This window comes from Microtus ochrogaster, unplaced genomic scaffold (genome assembly GCF_000317375.1).
Source record: "Microtus ochrogaster isolate Prairie Vole_2 unplaced genomic scaffold, MicOch1.0 UNK19, whole genome shotgun sequence".
NCBI classification, from domain to species: domain Eukaryota; kingdom Metazoa; phylum Chordata; class Mammalia; order Rodentia; family Cricetidae; genus Microtus; species Microtus ochrogaster.
The window spans coordinates 4,973,737-4,991,009 of NW_004949117.1; the positions used below are offsets into that span (position 1 = coordinate 4,973,737).

Below are 17,273 nucleotides of genomic sequence, written 5' to 3' on the forward strand. Positions count from 1 at the left end.
TCTCTCTCTCTCTCTCTCTCTCTCTCTCCCTCCCTCCTTCCCCCCCCCTCTCTCACACACACACACACACACACATTGATCTCACACGGGCACAGGTATATACACACACACGTTTTTTATTTGAAGTACTAGGAGATTCAAATGTTCAAGTTCAGTTAGTTAATTAAGCTTCTGGCAAATGCCAGGTATCCTGGTAGATGCTTAAATACAACAGTTTTCAAAGCAGTAGAAAGTCCCCCACTGAGACCAAAGTGAAGTGTGTGTGTGTGTGTGTGTGTGTGTGTATGTGTGTGTGTGTGTATTGCCAGAAGACAGGAGTTAGCAAGCAGCAATAAATCGGTAGACAACATGATGTTAAAAGTGAAAATAAATGCAAATAGAGGCAAGGGCACGGGCGCACGGCGGTCTAGGAACACCATAGCTGTGACTGGCTGGGTGGCATGTGAGAAGAGAAGAGGTTTGAAGACAGTAGGAAGGAGGACCTATAGGCTGGTGTCTGACATGGACATGGACTTCCTGCTGAGAAGCCAAGGGTGGAGCAAGAGAGAAGGGATGGGCCACACAGAATAGGTTAAAGCTTGGCTGTCAGACATGGCTGTTCAGGAGGGATGAGAATGCCCACACGGAACAATACTCTCACCTCTTCCTAAAGACGCAAAACCTTCAGCACAAAAAACTGCCACTCTAACAAAAAGGTTGTTATTTAGACCAAGTTTTCCTGTTTTTCAGCTAAACATGCATCCTTTCTTGTTAATATTCCCACAGCTGGGAGTCCAGTCTCCTTTTCAGTATTCACTCTGTTACTATCAACAGCACAAAGAACAGATGCAGATCAGAGAGCTCTAGGAACACGTTTTCATACACACCAGTTTAATTGAAAGAATGGGAGCTGTTTACCGTTAAACAAAAATTCCATCATAGGAACAGAGAAAAACTCACAGACGTATAGAAGCGGGAAGGATTTGTTGAAAGTCATCTTATATTTTCTGGACTGTCAGTCATGATGTCAGTGAGTGCTGAAAATAACTGACTAGCATTCCACCAGTGATTTATTCATTTATTTTAAAATCTTCTGTGACTGAGTATATGTGTGTGTGAGTGTGTGTAAATGTATGCTTGTATGTGTATGTATGTATGTATGTGTGAGTGTGTGTGTGCCTGCACACATCTGAGTGCTGGTGCCTTCAGAGGTCAAAGCATGAGATTCCCTCCAAGCTGGAGTTACAGGTGGTTGTGAGTCACCTGATGTGGATGCTGGGAACCAAACTCAGGTCCTCTGGGAAAGCAGCAGTGCTCTTAACCACTGAGTCATCTTTGCAGTTCTTGGTCAAATTTTTAAATAATGAAAATCAAATGAAATCATCAGAGTTCAGCTCGGAAACTCAGGACAAGGGAGAAAGGCTACTTTACTTGGGGGAAGAAGGGTTTAAGGTAAAAAGAACGAACACATACAGAGATGGATCGCAACATGATCAGATAACTCTAGTTTCACATGGTAATTTAGAGCATAATCTGAAATTATTGAGGAAAATTGGATTCTACTTTGTTAGTCCTATGCGTAATTGCTTTAAAAATATTTCTAGTTTCACATAAAGATATGTATTTAATGATATTTAGCACTCTTCGCACTTCTGTTTTTGAGATGGGTCTCATTATGTAGCCCAGACTCACCTCAGATTTAGAATCTTGCTGCCCCAGTCTCTTGAGTGCTGGGAACACAGAGTGTAGCAACATATGTGAGCTGTTTGCACATTTTTATCAAGCCCAGTTATTAGTCCCTGTTCTGTTCAGACACATCTACTGTCATCCCTGGTGAATTCAAAATGCATATAATCAAACTACTAATAAAATTGGAAATTGTCCAAATCCAAGACACAATGTAAATGTGGTCCATGCATATGTAGTCTTGCATGTGTAGCTACATGGTTAGCACACACATATGCAGTCTATGTGTAGCTACATATTGTACATATTTTTGCATTTACTTCTCAAATGATGAGCCACTATATTTCATTACATAGAAACAAGTATATATCTAGAATATTATAACCCAGAATCCCAACTTATTTTTAATTCTCTTATCCATCCAAACATAATGAGAGATCGAGAGTCACAAACATAATAAATTGCTTTCTAAAAATAAAATCTTGAAAAATGTCACCAGAAAACATGTACACCATCTTTCAGAATAGACAGAAATGTTTTGCATAGGCTAGTAAAGTAGGCTACTTGATAACTCCAGGCCAATGTATTTTATAGATATATTTATAAAAACACAGCACACTGATATGTCAAGTGTTGCATCAACCCTAGCAGTACCTTCTGTGCAGACGTGCTGGAAAAGGCTCACGTATGATACATGCTTACTGAGGGAGTGCAGGTCTGTGACCTGCACGGCTGACTTCAGGTTAATGTCTGCATACCATGTCACAGATGTTACATGTGCTCATATGTAACTAAGACAGTAGAAAGACACAGAAAGCATAACTGATAAATATGATTGTATTGTAAATTTCTTCACCAAATATAAATATGGACAATCCAACCTTAAAGTCATACTGCTTATTTTACCTCCAGAGTTAGGTTAAATCTATATTTGCTTCCCTTATAAAACATAGCAAATATTATAGATACCAGACCATACTATGAAATTTGAAGTGAACAATTTTTTTTCTCATTCCTAGTCTTATGTCAATATGGTAGAAATAAGGCCTAAACTTTGGAAATTTTCAAAGGTATTTTTAGTTTTTATTTGGCAGATTTTAAAAGTGAAAAACAGATGTTACAGTTTAGCAGCTGGCCAATCCAAAACTACAGAAAATGTATTCAAACATGATAAGAGAAAAAAACAAAAAAGATGAAGTGGTCAATAGTTTCATTATTTATGTAGTGAGATTCATGATAATATTTATATTTATCTCTTAAGAAAACCTGTTCATGGAAGTAAAAAAAACCAAACACTATTGATTAAGATTAAACATGGTGACAAGATTTGACCTGTGGAATGAAAGCGGAAAGACCCTTAAAATCAAGGTCATGTGAGATGCAGAGAACAGTGTGGCGGCACAGCGAGGGCACATCAGTCTCAATGACTTCCCTTTCATACAGTAATAATTATGATGACAACGGCCAGCTTTATGCCCTTCCCATACATAATTTAAGATAAACACTATGAGGCAGTTGCTCTCATTGCTTCTTTCTACTTCACAGATGACAAAATTAGCAAAATATTCATCCAGTAAATATTTGTAGGGTACATGCATGTGCCAGACCTGTTGCATCACTGAGGAAGCAACTGCAAACAAAAATGCACAGAAATCCCTACCCTCTTGCAGTGGCTAACATTAAATATGACTTATTGGACACCAGCCTTTCCCCCCAAACTCTGCATGACAACACATAAAATCATTTCATAAGTACATAACACTGAGAGAAATGCTACCAACAAATTCATTACACAGACGAGGAAGCGGAGACACACGTTAGTGAGAAATGAAACCAGCAGTGAGTCTATAAAGTTTGAGGCTCAGTACCATTAAAAGCAAACCAAGCACTTGAGTTCAGGGCTCTGTTGCACTATTCCAACCCATGTTTGGGCTCTGTGATTCTGAAGATAAAGGAGAAACCAGCTCAGATGCAAACCGTGCTTCCTATTCTGTTCAAACACAAATTACATCTCTGACTGCAAAGTGTGCAATTGTCTCCCCAGCAGCCTGATAGAAACCAGTTCGGCGGCAGTGGACGGCAGCACTGTCCTCCCTGACACCATCTGGACTCCTAGATCGCTCAGGTTGAGGGCTCAGTGCCTACAGATGCTCTCAATCCCCCACATTTTAGATGGCAGGTTGTTCTACCTGTGCTTCCGGGTGTCTATAGATTGGAGTTCTGCAAGCCCCTCCTTAGATGCTCACAGAACCAAGGAAACATCTGGGTGTACCGGCTCGTTACAAACGCTGTTGGTAGAGATGCACAGGACACAATACGGAAGGAGCTCCTAGTTTCTGTGCACTCTCTTAGCTCCCCACCCGTTAGCGCCCTCCATGTGCGTAGCTATCCAGCATCTAAACTGCCTCCATGCTTCTATGAAACTGAACTGCACAAGCAGTCGTGGAGTGGGGCAGTGATATTGAACCGTGATGGGAAGAGTGTGATCTCATGCCAGGGTGGGTGGGGCAGCACCCTCTCCTTATTCAGGTTTCTCAGTGTTCCCTTTGAGGACAGGTCAGATCCCTTCTGAAACGGGGGTCCTATCTGCTACCAGAAAAAGAGGGTCACAGATTTCCTTACTGATGAACTTCAAAGCAAGGAGATGAGACTTTATGGGGTTTGCTTTGAAGAGAAGAAACTGAACTTTTTACTGAAGTATGGAAGGAGTTATAAGCCAGGAACGATGGAAGGAAACACAGAAAAGCAAGAGGCACACACCCATAGCCTCACTAATAAATTCATACAAAGTCTACATAGGAGAACGTGCTCAAACACTTAAAGTAAAGGAAGAAATCTCTTTTCCTGTTCGGATTTCCCTGGAGATTCTCGAGGAGTCTCACCCAGCAACTTCTCGTAGCATGAGATCAGTAGCACCTCGGAAATTTGTGGGTGCAATCATTCTGTACAAGTAGACAACGAGATATAAATATCTTCCGAGTTTAGGGTGCCAATGCCATAAATTATGCAGCATCTGAGACATGCGTGGTGAGGCTTACTTAGTCATGCATGGTTCATCTACCCCTTTCACCGATGTGTGGTTACGTCGTTACTAAAATGTGCTACTATTAAGGATACAGAGAACATAGGATCCCCCAATTGCAGATAAGTCCAGTCTCACTTTCCTCCTTTTCTTACCGGCCAGGTTTCATGTGTTCACCCCAGTATACCTGGCAGTAAGGTTTTGAAGATCACTCTGTTCAGGTAAGTCACACACCATCCAGACATAAATTCCTCCAGTTGTCTGCACTGTTTGATACATGCCAACATAAAGGGAATCTGATGCTTTTGCAGATGTCTAGTTTTACTCCGAGACAACTTAATCAGTTCACTATATAGAGATAGGAAATTTGTGACATTAAGGTTGTTAAAAACCAAAAGCAGTAGCGATAAATGAAGGTTCTCCAAAATATTTAAGAATTCAGGATTTTAAATAGCATATTGGAAAAACAAAGTCCATGAAAAACATCCCACCAAGGTCAAGCATCACCTAGACTGGGTATAAGTGAATTCCAGCATGAAGGTAGTTTATTCTACTCAGTGTATTTGATAAGCAGGAAAAATGACATGCCAAGTGGATAACTTAGTAACCAAACTAATCTACTCAGTACCAGCTGACTCTCACTGCATGTCTGTGTGCTGCTAGGAGCAACCTGCAAGTCTTGTTAATTTGAAACTGCATAGTAGGAAAGAACAATGTAGATTCAATGTGTGGTTCTTATTAAAGTGGCTCCAAATAATCTGTTTTATTTATACCTTCACAGTAAGGTTGGTATCTTGAAGTCTGAGGAGAAGGAACTCGTCTAGTGAAAGTAGTGTCAGGCAAAGGCAATCTGTTGTAAAATTTATATTCCTTCATCTGTTCAACAAATATTCTTACAATAATAATGCATTTTTAACTCTTAAGTTCTCTCTTAGTCTGGAGTACATGATGACCATGTAGAATGGGTCTTTTCCTCATAGATGTGACATGCAATGAGCAGACAGACACTAAAGAGACCCTCAGGAACTACTCACAGCAGGGCAGGGTGACATATGTCTGCAATTCTAGCAGTTGGGAGGTGGAGGCAGAAGGGTCAGGAGGTCAGGGCAATTCTTGGTTAACAGTTAAGTTCTAGGTCAGCCTGGAGTACGTGTATAGGTTATATGCAAATACAACACCATTTTACATAGACTTGGCCATTTGTAGATGGAGGTTTGGAGATACCAGGAACCAATCCCACAAAGGTACTGAGCCAACTGTACACACAGAAACTGTGAAAATGATACTGAAGAAGCTTATGTCTCTCAGTGTCAACAACAACACTTCACCAAGAGTCCCTAAGAGGTTTAGATATTATATCTAATTCATGATAATTTTGTTTCATAAAGTTATTTCCCACAAGTTTTTTCTTTTTTTCTTTTCTCTATGTGTGTTAGTGTGTGTGTGTGTATGAGTGAAATAGGTGTGTGTGTGTGTGTGTGTGTGTGTGTGTGTGTGTGTGTGTTTGAGTACTAGCCCATGCAGACATATGTGGAAACCAGAGGCTGGCAATGGGGTGGCTTCCTCAACTCTTCTTCACCTTAAGTTTTGGAAACTGGGCCTACTGCTGAACCTGGAACTTGCATTTTGGCTAGGCTGTCGGGCTTCTCAGGAACCCCTGAGATCTCCCTGTATCCACCCAAGCCCTGGGTGGGGTTACAGGTATATATTACCAGGTCAGGCTTTTTTTTTTTTTTTAAAATGTGAGTTCTGGGGATTCAAGCTTAGGTCCTCATGGTTCTATAACAAGTACTTTGCCAAATGAGCTATTTTGCAGTCCTCTCAAGTATATATAATATTAACTACATATTATATATAAATACTAATATATTAAACAATATACTCAACTCCAAACATCTTGAAACCCTTCAGTAATATTTTACAGATTTTGAAGCGTAAAGAAGACAAAAGACAACACATCCATTAGTAGTGATCACTTTTGAAGACCAGTTCAATTGAGAATTTAAAATTTTCTTGCTTTTCTGTATACGGGATATTTTACAAAAATACATAAAAGGCATCAATGTATTATTCCCATGCAAGGGTCTCCACGGAAAGCATTTAACATAGACAACTGATTGTTTAGTAGACTGTATGGCTCACTCATTCATATTAAATAATATTAAAGAACTATTTCTCCATCAGTAGAAGTAGATGAAGCAATGGAGTGTCAATTACTAATGGGCCACTGGTTAAATCTCTTGTATTATTTGAGTTAAGAAGTATAGAAAACTAAGAAAACAGAGCATGCAAGCCCATGCACATAAAAACAAAGGATCAGCGAGCATCTAGAACACAGTTTATGTAACACAGAGGCACTGAAGATAAGGAGCATCAAAACAAATGGGAGGGGAGGGAGGAGGAGGTGGGGAAGGAAGAGAGGGAGGGAGAAAAACTCGCTTTGGTGACGATAATTGCTACATTTTAAAGATCAAGAGGCCAATTCTATAGATTGCAGGATTATTACATTCTAATCCACAATTTGGAAATGCATAGTATTCAGCTGGATAAGGGAACTAAAGGGGAAATGTAGAAGTAAATTACTTTGGTTTTCACAAAAAGCACAAATTATACAGGTACAAAATGACTCAGAAAAGAATAAGCCAAAGGAAATGTAAGAAGTTAAAAATAAAACTGCTCTCTCTGAGACTCAAAATGACCAACTTGCTGTCAGCCCCCCAAGTCCTTCAGGTCCTGGTCTACGAGCCTGCAAAGCAGCCTTTAGAGAGCCGACCACTAGGTCCCAAAAGCATGACCTCACTGTGGCTGTGTAAGGTCACATCCTTCTAGTTATCGTCCAGCCTCTCAGACTGCACCCTTCTATCAAATCTATACCTTCAATGTCTCAGTGCATCCTGGCAACTGGCTCTGGGACCTCCTCTCCCACACACACCCCGCCCCCCCCATGGCTTCTTTCATTTTCATTTGGAAACTCAAACATCTTCATGCACCTCTATCTAGCAGCTTGGCCTCCACTCTGAAGAGCAGTCCAGTTAACGTCACCTCTATAATATGTCTGGTGTTTTCCCCAAAGTAATCTGTGTTTCTTCTTATCTTTAGAGACTTAGTACATGACATGAGTAGCCAATATTGCTCAGATTAAAAACATCTGGACACCCCTTTTTAATCTTTTTCTACCAATCATTAGCAAACTTTGATTCTACAATGAACGACTGTCCATATCTCTTCAACCCATTCCAGGGCTTTTCCTCCCCTGTCTCAAGACATTCTTCACGAGGGAGCCAAGATCATCTTTGAAAAAGAAAATGTATCATGCCGGAAGCCACATATAGCCGTGTGAGAGTCTCCACAGCTACGGCACGATGCCAACATGCCGCATGGCCTCAGAGCCTGCCTGTGATCCCTGTTTTACCACAGGCCACACCTGCTGCCGCCCGGCAGGATGAAGCCTCTCGGGTTAGTGCATAGGAGGGGATACCTTCCTGCTCCATTTCCTCTTCCATTGGGTTCTCCTTCCTCAGGACTCAGCCTTTTCCTGTAAGTAGAACCTAAGGCGGGGTCGAGGGTCTCGGGAATGTTATTTATTTCCTTTTTCTTCTCCACACCTGTCAGCGGTGACCATGACTGGATGGAAGGCTATCTCTGTCCACTGGAAACTTTCTTCCTACCCAGTGACCAAAACAAAAAAGACACAGAATCTTACCCCGCTAATAAAATACAATTAGAACCTTGTAAGGTGTTTGCAATTTTGCCCTATTTAAATTCCTAGTTTCTTACATTAAGAATTACACTATCAACCACTGAGGAATGCTTCTGTAAGCTTTAAGTCTATCACAGAAGTTTTACTTTAATAGGAGTAACTGAAAAGCCAATGTTCTTTGGGTTCGGCGATTTTCTATGCCAGAACTGTAACCCAATATCACTGGAATGAGTGTTCTACAGCTGACTTAAGATATTAAGAAATCTTCCTTCAGGCTGTCTAGCATGTACAACTGCCCGTGAAGGGTCAGTTTCAGTGAATGAGCCTGGGTTAGGAAAAGCAGCTGCAGGCAGCCTTGTGTACCTGGGAGAGAAGGGCCTAGATGCCAGGTTGTCAGAGAAAATGGAACGGACAAAGACCCACAGGCAAGTAGGAACGCTCTGAATTCTGTGTAGATTTATGATATTCTCAAAATTATTACAGTGGCATTCTGGAAAATAGAAGCCAGGAAAAGGAACAAACCACTTATATAAATACCCCTTCCAGTTGAAAACAATCCACCTGAATTGTCCTTTAGAAAACACACAGCTCAGTGAGATTCCAGGTACTGCAGAGGTGAAGGCGGCACCCAGCGTTCTCTGAAGGGTGCTGTTTCCATCTTGAGTTAGTTCAGTGGTAGAGAATTTCCGTTTTGACTAAAGCCTAAGTTAACAGTCAGTGTTAATACGGTGTCTAAACATTGTCGACTACAATCTCCCAATGAGTTCTAGCTGAGCTCTGTCACACGCACAAGTCTGCCTTCGTAGGAAACCATGGATGCTGACAACACAGCCATTGCTTTCTCCACAGCCCGCTTTCCAAAGCTCGGGTTTTCATAACAAGTTACTTAAAATATTAGGGAATAATTCTGTCTTTTTTGGTGAGAATTTTTTATTGAAAATATTCTTTTCTGTACAATATATTCTAACCATGATTTCCCCTCCACCATCTTCCCAGATCCTCCTCACTATCCCATTCTTCCCCTCCCCCAACTCCACGCCTCCTTTCTCCCTTTCTTTTTTTTTTTTAGCTTTTTTTTTTATTAAGAAAGAAAAAAAAATTTCCACCTCCTCCCAGCCTCCCACTCCTCCCACTTTCCCCCCCTCCCAACCTGGCCCCCTCCTAACCTCCCCCCCTCTTCTCCCCCTCCCTCTCGAGTCTGAAGAGCAGTCAGGGTTCCCTGCCCTGTGGAAAGTCCGAAGTCCTCCCCCCTCCATCCTGGTCTAGGAAGGTGAACATCCAAACTGGCTAGGCCCCCACAAAGCCAGAACAAGAAGTAGGATCAAAACCCAGTGCCATTGTCCTTGGCTTCTCAGCAGCCCTCATTGTCCGCCATATTCAGAGAGTCCGGGTTTATCCCCTGCTTTTCGAGTCACAATCCAGCTGGCATTGGTGACAAACCATCTGGCCTTATTTTTGGTGGCTCAACTTAAATGAAATATCTGCAGGTCATGTGAGCTTTAATCGTTTCGGTATTTGGCTTTTTCCCCAAATTGCTTCCCTTCATAATGTCCTCAAATCTTCCACTGTGTGTTCATCTACTTCTCATTCTTTCGTATTTAAAAAAAGGCACAGTAACAGAAGCCCCTGCTCGGCCCTAAAAGAGTTCATCTGAAGGTCTGTGCACCTGCTCCTCTCATTGGTCTGTGACTGGAATCAATCCCACATTTATTATCCATGTCAGAAGTGGGTTGTAAATTCCCCTTCCATCTGATTATTGAGTCTAAACAGATAGAAACATACTTCCACACATCGCTTGTCTGTGCCTTTTAGACACACATGGGAGGTGCTGGGTTATCCTTCAGGTGAATATAAAAGGGACCCTGGGAAGAACACCATGAGAGGGAGTGGCAGAAGGAGAGAGAACACTGGCAAGTGGATGCAGTCAGAGGATATGATATCCTGGAACAAAAATGACATGAAACCCGCTACGACGAATATTCTCTGATAAAATATGTCAAAGACTCTTGGGGAATTTCGTTTATATTTAGGTAATTCCTATATCTCCAGTACCTCAAATGTGTTAGTATATAAAGCAAAGATTATGTCCCCACAACTCACAATCTGGCCAGGAGGAAACACCAACAAAACAGCAAACCAGCCCATACTACAATAAGAGAGTGAGATGGTACAGCAGCCAGCGTGGTCTCCACAAGGAGGCGATGTTTCGGACAAGCCTTGAAGATAGTTTTCCTGTCCTCGGAGCTGACTGCTTCCCGTCCTGTTCCCATCTGCTTCCCCCAGTGAGTTAGCACCTACGGTGTGTGAGGCACTATAACAGGTCCCGGGGACGAGGTCCACCAGGGAGACTATCTCTTTTACTAGATCACACTAGCAGGAACAGAAGCATGAAGCAGACATCCCTGGGTGCTAAGTGTTAAAATAAAAGTGTGAACACAAGTCACAGAATTGGAAGGAACTAACGCTACTGTATTTTGACTGTTTTTGAAGAAAATATGGTCTCTGCTCCCACGATTTCTCCTATGCTGTTTGTTTGTTCTTCTCCTTCAGCTTCCCCCTGTTGTTCAAAGGAGTGCCAGCGGCGGCTCTATTAGTGATCTCAGAAGGATTCCTGCACGCATTCAGATATTTGCCCCTCCTGACAGTATTAAACCTGAAAGTCCCATTCGCTTACTTTTCAGGCTCACTTTGATGCTCTAATTGGTTTTCTTTGCTGAGTTCAGAGGATGTCAAATCTATTGAAAAGTTTGTTTGCCCAATGGCCTTCCTCCTCCAGCTTTTCTATAAGATCCATTTCTAAGAAGACAAACAGACCACTTCCTGCTACTGCACTGACAAACCTCACCTCCCCACGGCTCAGCTTCACCTCAAAAATGCTTCCTTTCTCATTTGAAATGTCCGATTTCCTTGGTTTATTGTATCACAGGACTTCCTGTGGACTTGGTCACTCAAGAGCTCACTAAGCACCACTGCCCCCTGAGCATCTTGTGTTATGTCATGTAATACTCTCTATATAAGGTGCTTTTCAATTTTAAACAGCCCTTTTCTTATTATCCTCATTTCAGTTTAGAGAACTATGAATACCACTCAATTCCTACCAAACATATTTTCTACAGTCTTACGACACGAACTATACCTCCAGCTAGGAGGGTTTCATAACAGCCCATAATTGAATGATTATTTAGCACAAGAGTCATTTACTGGAAGGCTTTAGCTTACAGCTGCCTCCTGAAACACCCATGACTCATAAGCTGTGAGGTGAGACACGCTAACTGTGGAGAAGACATCATGCTCCCCGGGACATAAAGACACGCTAACTGTGGAGAAGACATCATGCTCCCCGGGACATAAAGACACGCTAACTGTGGAGAAGACATCATGCTCCCCGGGACATAAAGACACGCTAACTGTGGAGAAGACATCATGCTCCCCGGGACATAAAGACACGCTAACTGTGGAGAAGACATCATGCTCCCCGGGACATAAAGACACGCTAACTGTGGAGAAGACATCATGCTCCCTAGGACATAAAGGAGTGGGAGCAAGCACAGAGCAAGGGGACCGGGACATGGGGTAATCAAACACCATTATTTAATTCGATCTGCACAGCCCTTCGAAATCTATTGGACTAGATTTAAAGAAAATTCATTTCAGTTTTAATTTTGCCCTTTCTGTTTCCTTCACTAAGAGAGCCAGTTTCTAGCTCTGCAAATGGGCAAAGCTGTTGTCTCTCCATAAGGAACTGGACCCAGAAAAAAAAAAAAAACGGCCAGGTGGGGCAGAACTTTCTCCTTCAAACAAGAGAATACACAATACAGGTCTTTAGTGCTACTCTGGAACCTTTAGGAGACGATTGAAGTCTTTGGCTTCAAAGGAAATTCTGCTTCTTACCCTAGCCTATTGCAAACCGGTTGTCTTTAAAAAACATGTATGTGAATTTATACAAGTCATTAAACTTCTTTTCACAAACACGCTTGTATGATTTCTTTCTACTGTGCACAAATGTTCGAGTTACCTTCCCATTCACTGTCTTACAGCTAAACCTTTTCCTTTCCTCTACACAACACCAAGATAGTCTCTACTGTTGCACAAGATTTAACTGTGTAAAGACATACTGCATTTAATTATGTAAAGATGTGTTGCTGCCTAGGGTACCTTATCGGTCTAATAAAAGCTGAACAGCCGATAGTGAGGGAGGATGTATAGTTGGGACTTCCAGGCAGGAAGAGTAAGTAGGAGGAGGAATTCAGGCTCAGGAAGACAGAAAAAGAGATGTCAGGGAGATGCCAGGGGTCAGCCAGCCAGGTACGAAGGAAGCAGGAAAGTAGAACATACAAAATAAAGAAAGGTAAAAAGCCCAAGGCAAAACATACATGAATGGAAACAGGTTAGATTAGGTTAAAGAGCTAGAGGGACAAGCCTAAGCTAAGGCCGAGCATTCATAATGAATAATTAAGTCTCCGTGTCTTTATTTGGGAGTTGATTGGTGGCCAACTACACTCGACTTTTCTGTCTCCTCATGTGTCTAGCGAGGCTGGCTAACTCCTCGGTCTTCCCCCTGAAATAGATGCTTCCCTCTGCACAGGATGGAACAGTAATACAGTGTGAGCTCTGGAAACGGCTCTGCCTGTACCCCGAGTCCAGTCCCAGCTGTGAGGCACACTTGGGCAAGGCTACCCTTGCCCTTTCGTTTTCTCACGTGCAGACAGTAGAGAGGAGTGGAAACCACTGCACAGGTGCTGTGAGGGTTATCTGAGAGTAAATATGACTAACGCATGGCATGTCACGACTCTTCCGGAAACATTACAATCATCTGAGCGATCAGTGTTTGACTGGATAAATCAACGGTTTGCTCTTTCTTCAGCTGACCGTGGCAGTAAGTCTCAATATAGATGTTATAGTTTGGGGCTGAAATGTGCCCCAAAGACTCAGGTTGGATGTATAGAGATAACTGGATTATGAAGGCTGTGGCCTCATTGATGGAATTATGATTGGCAGATTTGTACCTGGACTATTGTGAGATTATGGCATCTATGTGTGGATGAGGATCATCTGGAAGAACAGGTCACTGAGCCTTTCCACAGCTCCTGCTTTGCTTCTGCCTAGCCTGATGACTTCAGAGCCAGTGTAGGCGCCTGCCCAGCATGGAGTAAATCCTGGGACTTGGCTGCCGGAAGTCACTCTTCCTTGAAGCTATCTCAGGTGTTTTGATTGAGGGGACTGTGGCGGCATAGTCCTGTAATCCTCGCTATCTAGAGGATGAGCAGAGGGGCATGAGTTTAATGCCAGCCCAAGCTGCATAGCTGGAGCCTGTTGAAAAATTAATTAATTAAAAATTTCCATAGTTGAGTGACTTTTGATGTAGACTTTGGCTTTTCCAGGTACCAAATGGAATATAATCCTGCCTAAACTTTGTATTGCTATTATAAATTAAAAGAGATTTTATTTTCTGTTGATAATACTTTCTAAGACCAATAAGAACTATAATTAATATAAACTATAATTTTATAATATATATTATATATAAACTATAATTTTATAAACTATAAAACTATAATAGTTTCTAGATGCTTTAAGACATCAATTTAATCAAGTATTAAATTATTATTAAAAGGTAGCATTTCTGGAAACAAAAATAAAAATAAATTCACTGAAAGTGCAATATAATATGCACAAGCAGCTCTTAGTGATAAGTGTGGTTGAGGGTCACCATCAAAGATGGAGGAAGAGGAGAGGGGGAAGAGAGAGTGTGTGAGAGGGAGAAAGAAAGACAGAGAGAGAGAGAGAGAGAGAGAGAGAGAGAGAGAGAGAGAGAGAGAGAGAGAGAGAGAGGCTGGGGAAGAGAGGTTTACTAAAGAGTGAAAACAGGGAAATTAGAACGAACACCACAGCAATCGAAAGGGTTCTAGGTGGGCGCTATGAACAAGGTTGTAAACAAAGCGTAAACTTCAGGTAAAAGTGGACACCGCCCCAGAAACCAGGCAGGATCGCAAAGACATGGACAGTGTTCAGTAGCCCCGTGACTAGCAAAGGGGTTGAATTTGAAGTCACAAACCGAAGCTAAAGACACTGACCTGGTATAAGATTTGTTATATGATGTTGGGTCAGGATCTATCTGGTTCTCTGTAGTGGATGTTCAGTTTTCCCAGCCCCGCTGGACAGAGACTGCATTTTCTCCACTGAATGACACACAGGCAAGGGTTGGTTTCTGGTCTCCCAATCATGTTTCCTTCGGATGCTCACCTGTCTGTGGCGGTGTCACAGCACTGGGGTTAGATCTGAGGACGTGTTAGCTCTACAGTTCTCTTCAGCTTTGGCTATTCAGGGCTGTTTGATTTTATAAGACATATTTATACAAAAATATGATTGCAGTGTGAGAAAATTTAATGCCATTGAACTCATTGTATTTTTCACCTAAGAATAATTGAGATGAAAAAATTTAAATATAATTGATCACAAATAATGAAGAAAAGATTAAATTGTCTGCGCCAATAGTAAATACCAAGCTTTCTGTTTCAACAAAGTACATTTGTAAAATGTTTCTTAAAAGAACACTCTTCTCTTCATACATATCCATGTATGTATACACATGAAACACACGTAAATCATGCTTATATAGGAGCTATACATCAATAAAGCACATATTTAGCTTATTAGTCTCCTAAAGAAAGTATTTTAAATGAAACCCCAGCCTCTGTAATTCTGAACAAGCATCTGACTATAATTCTAGTGGAAACTCACTTTTGGAATTGATATGTTTTCATTAGTATTTTGAACCTGTACTTAGAGATTTTATGTTTTGACATTTAAGAAGCCCTAGCTCATTCGTTTATAACTTGTTCAATACACCGACATAAATGAATTTTCTGAGCTCATCTTTTATATCTCCTCTTTATCAGGAAGCAATCAAAAGTGAACATATGTGTCTCACTTTCATCATCTGAAGCGTGCAGGAGAGAAGCCTGGATAATTTTTTAAAGAGCAGAATATATTAAGAATAAACTGTGCCAATTTCTAGCTACTTAACTAAATATAAAAGAAGCACAAAATCTTGCATTTCTAATGCCACTGAAACCTGCGGTGAGGAATGATTCATGTCCCTGACTGCACCTTTGGCACCATGCTATCCCAGATAGAGAATTCTGTGGCAGTTCTGGAAAAACAGAGGAACCTTAGAGGTTTTCACTAGCTAGATTAGCAATCATTGATTGCACATAACAATTAATAGTTTCCATAAATCTAAATGTGTATTTCTGAGCATACACATATATAAATTCCATATATAAAACAAGTAAGGTAGAAGAAAATATGTTTATGTCCTCAAATCAATTCTTATGCTAATATTAAAAATTGAGTTCAGTATGTATTTTTATGGTTTTCAAATTATCAATAATTTAATGAAAATTTGATGTTAAAAGAAATATTAAAATTAGTATTAAAAGAGTAGTTAAGGAATGAAAATTAAAACTAAAATGGTATGTTATCTCATGTCTGTCAAAAGACTTTTATACAAAAAAAATGAAAGAAAACCATGAGAGGATGTAAAGAAAGGGGAAATCATTCATTCATTGTTGTGGACATGTAGATTACAAAAAGTAGTGTAGGCCAGGCGGTGGTGGCGCACGCCTTTAATCCCAGCACTCGGGAGGCAGAGGCAGGAGGATCTCTGTGAGTTCGAGGCCAGCCTGGTCTACAGAGCTAGTTCCAGGACAGGCTCCAAAGCCACAGAGAAACCCTGTCTCGAAAAAAAAAAAAAAAAAAAAAAAAAAAAAAAAAAAAGTAGTGTAGCATTTCTTCAAAAGATTAAGACAAAACTTCCCCATGACTCAGTATCCTCACTTCTCATAATGCATGCCAAGAAAAAAGCAACATGCCATGGAGGGATCCTAGACTCTTGTTCATCGCAGCGCTACCCAGAATGGCTAAGACACGGAAGCAAGCCCTGCTGTCTGTTATGCACGGATGGATTCTAAAGTGTGAGATGGCACTTTCCCTTATTTCCTGTGAGCAGACAACAATCTGCATCCCTGCAGCCCTCCATCATGTGGTCTTGTTCCTGTAAAGCACATTCTGTGCAGCAAATATATGCTTAGACGCTTTTAGAGACAAAAATGTGGGATTATATAGCATATATGTAAATGAAATACTTTTCACCATATGAAGAGGGGAATTCTTGTCATTTTCAACAGTATGGATGAATCTGTAGGACACGGTGTTAAAATAAGCCAGGCACCAAAAGACAAATACACAGTGGCATGATTTTAAGATAAAATCGACCATTTACTCTAGCCCTAACTCAGATCTGAAAGCACCCATGGGAGGCATTCTCTCTCTCTTTCTTTTTTAAAATCTATTTCTAGTCCCCGTATCTCATCTAGACTCCTTTACAGATCCCTTCTTGGGATTTTTGCCTTGAGTCTCTCCTTTTCAAACCATTTTACACATTTTTTTGCCGGTTTTTTCCTAGGCTAGAATTTGTTGTTTAAAAATCATATATCAAGGCCTGAGAGAATAGCTCCGCAAGTAATAGAACATACTGCTTTTGCAGAGGAACGCAGTTCAGTTCCCAGCATTTATGACCTACAGTTCACAACTCCCTGTAAGCCCAGCTTCGTGGGGAACCTGCGGCCCCTGGCCTCCACAGGTACCTATGCTCATGTGGGTACACACACTCTGCACAAGTCACATAATTTCAAAAACATTTCCAAATATCTTCCTGAAGAAGACAACAAATTCTCACTGGGTGGATAGGACAAAGTCTAAAACCACGGTTGGAATTCAGAGTTCCCAACCTGCTCAGCGCCCCCTCCTCTCTGCATGCACAGCTGCTGACCTGCTCAGCAGCTCCTCCTCTCTGCATGCACAGCTGCAGTCCTGCTCAGCGCC

At 41.3% G+C, this 17,273-nt stretch overlaps 1 protein-coding gene across 39 annotated transcripts in view; it reads right to left on the reverse strand.

Moving 5' to 3' along the window:
• Rims2 (regulating synaptic membrane exocytosis 2) overlaps positions 1-17,273 on the reverse strand; it is a 392,861-nt gene that overhangs the window by 27,928 nt on the left and 347,660 nt on the right. The gene's annotated exons all lie outside the window — the stretch shown is intronic.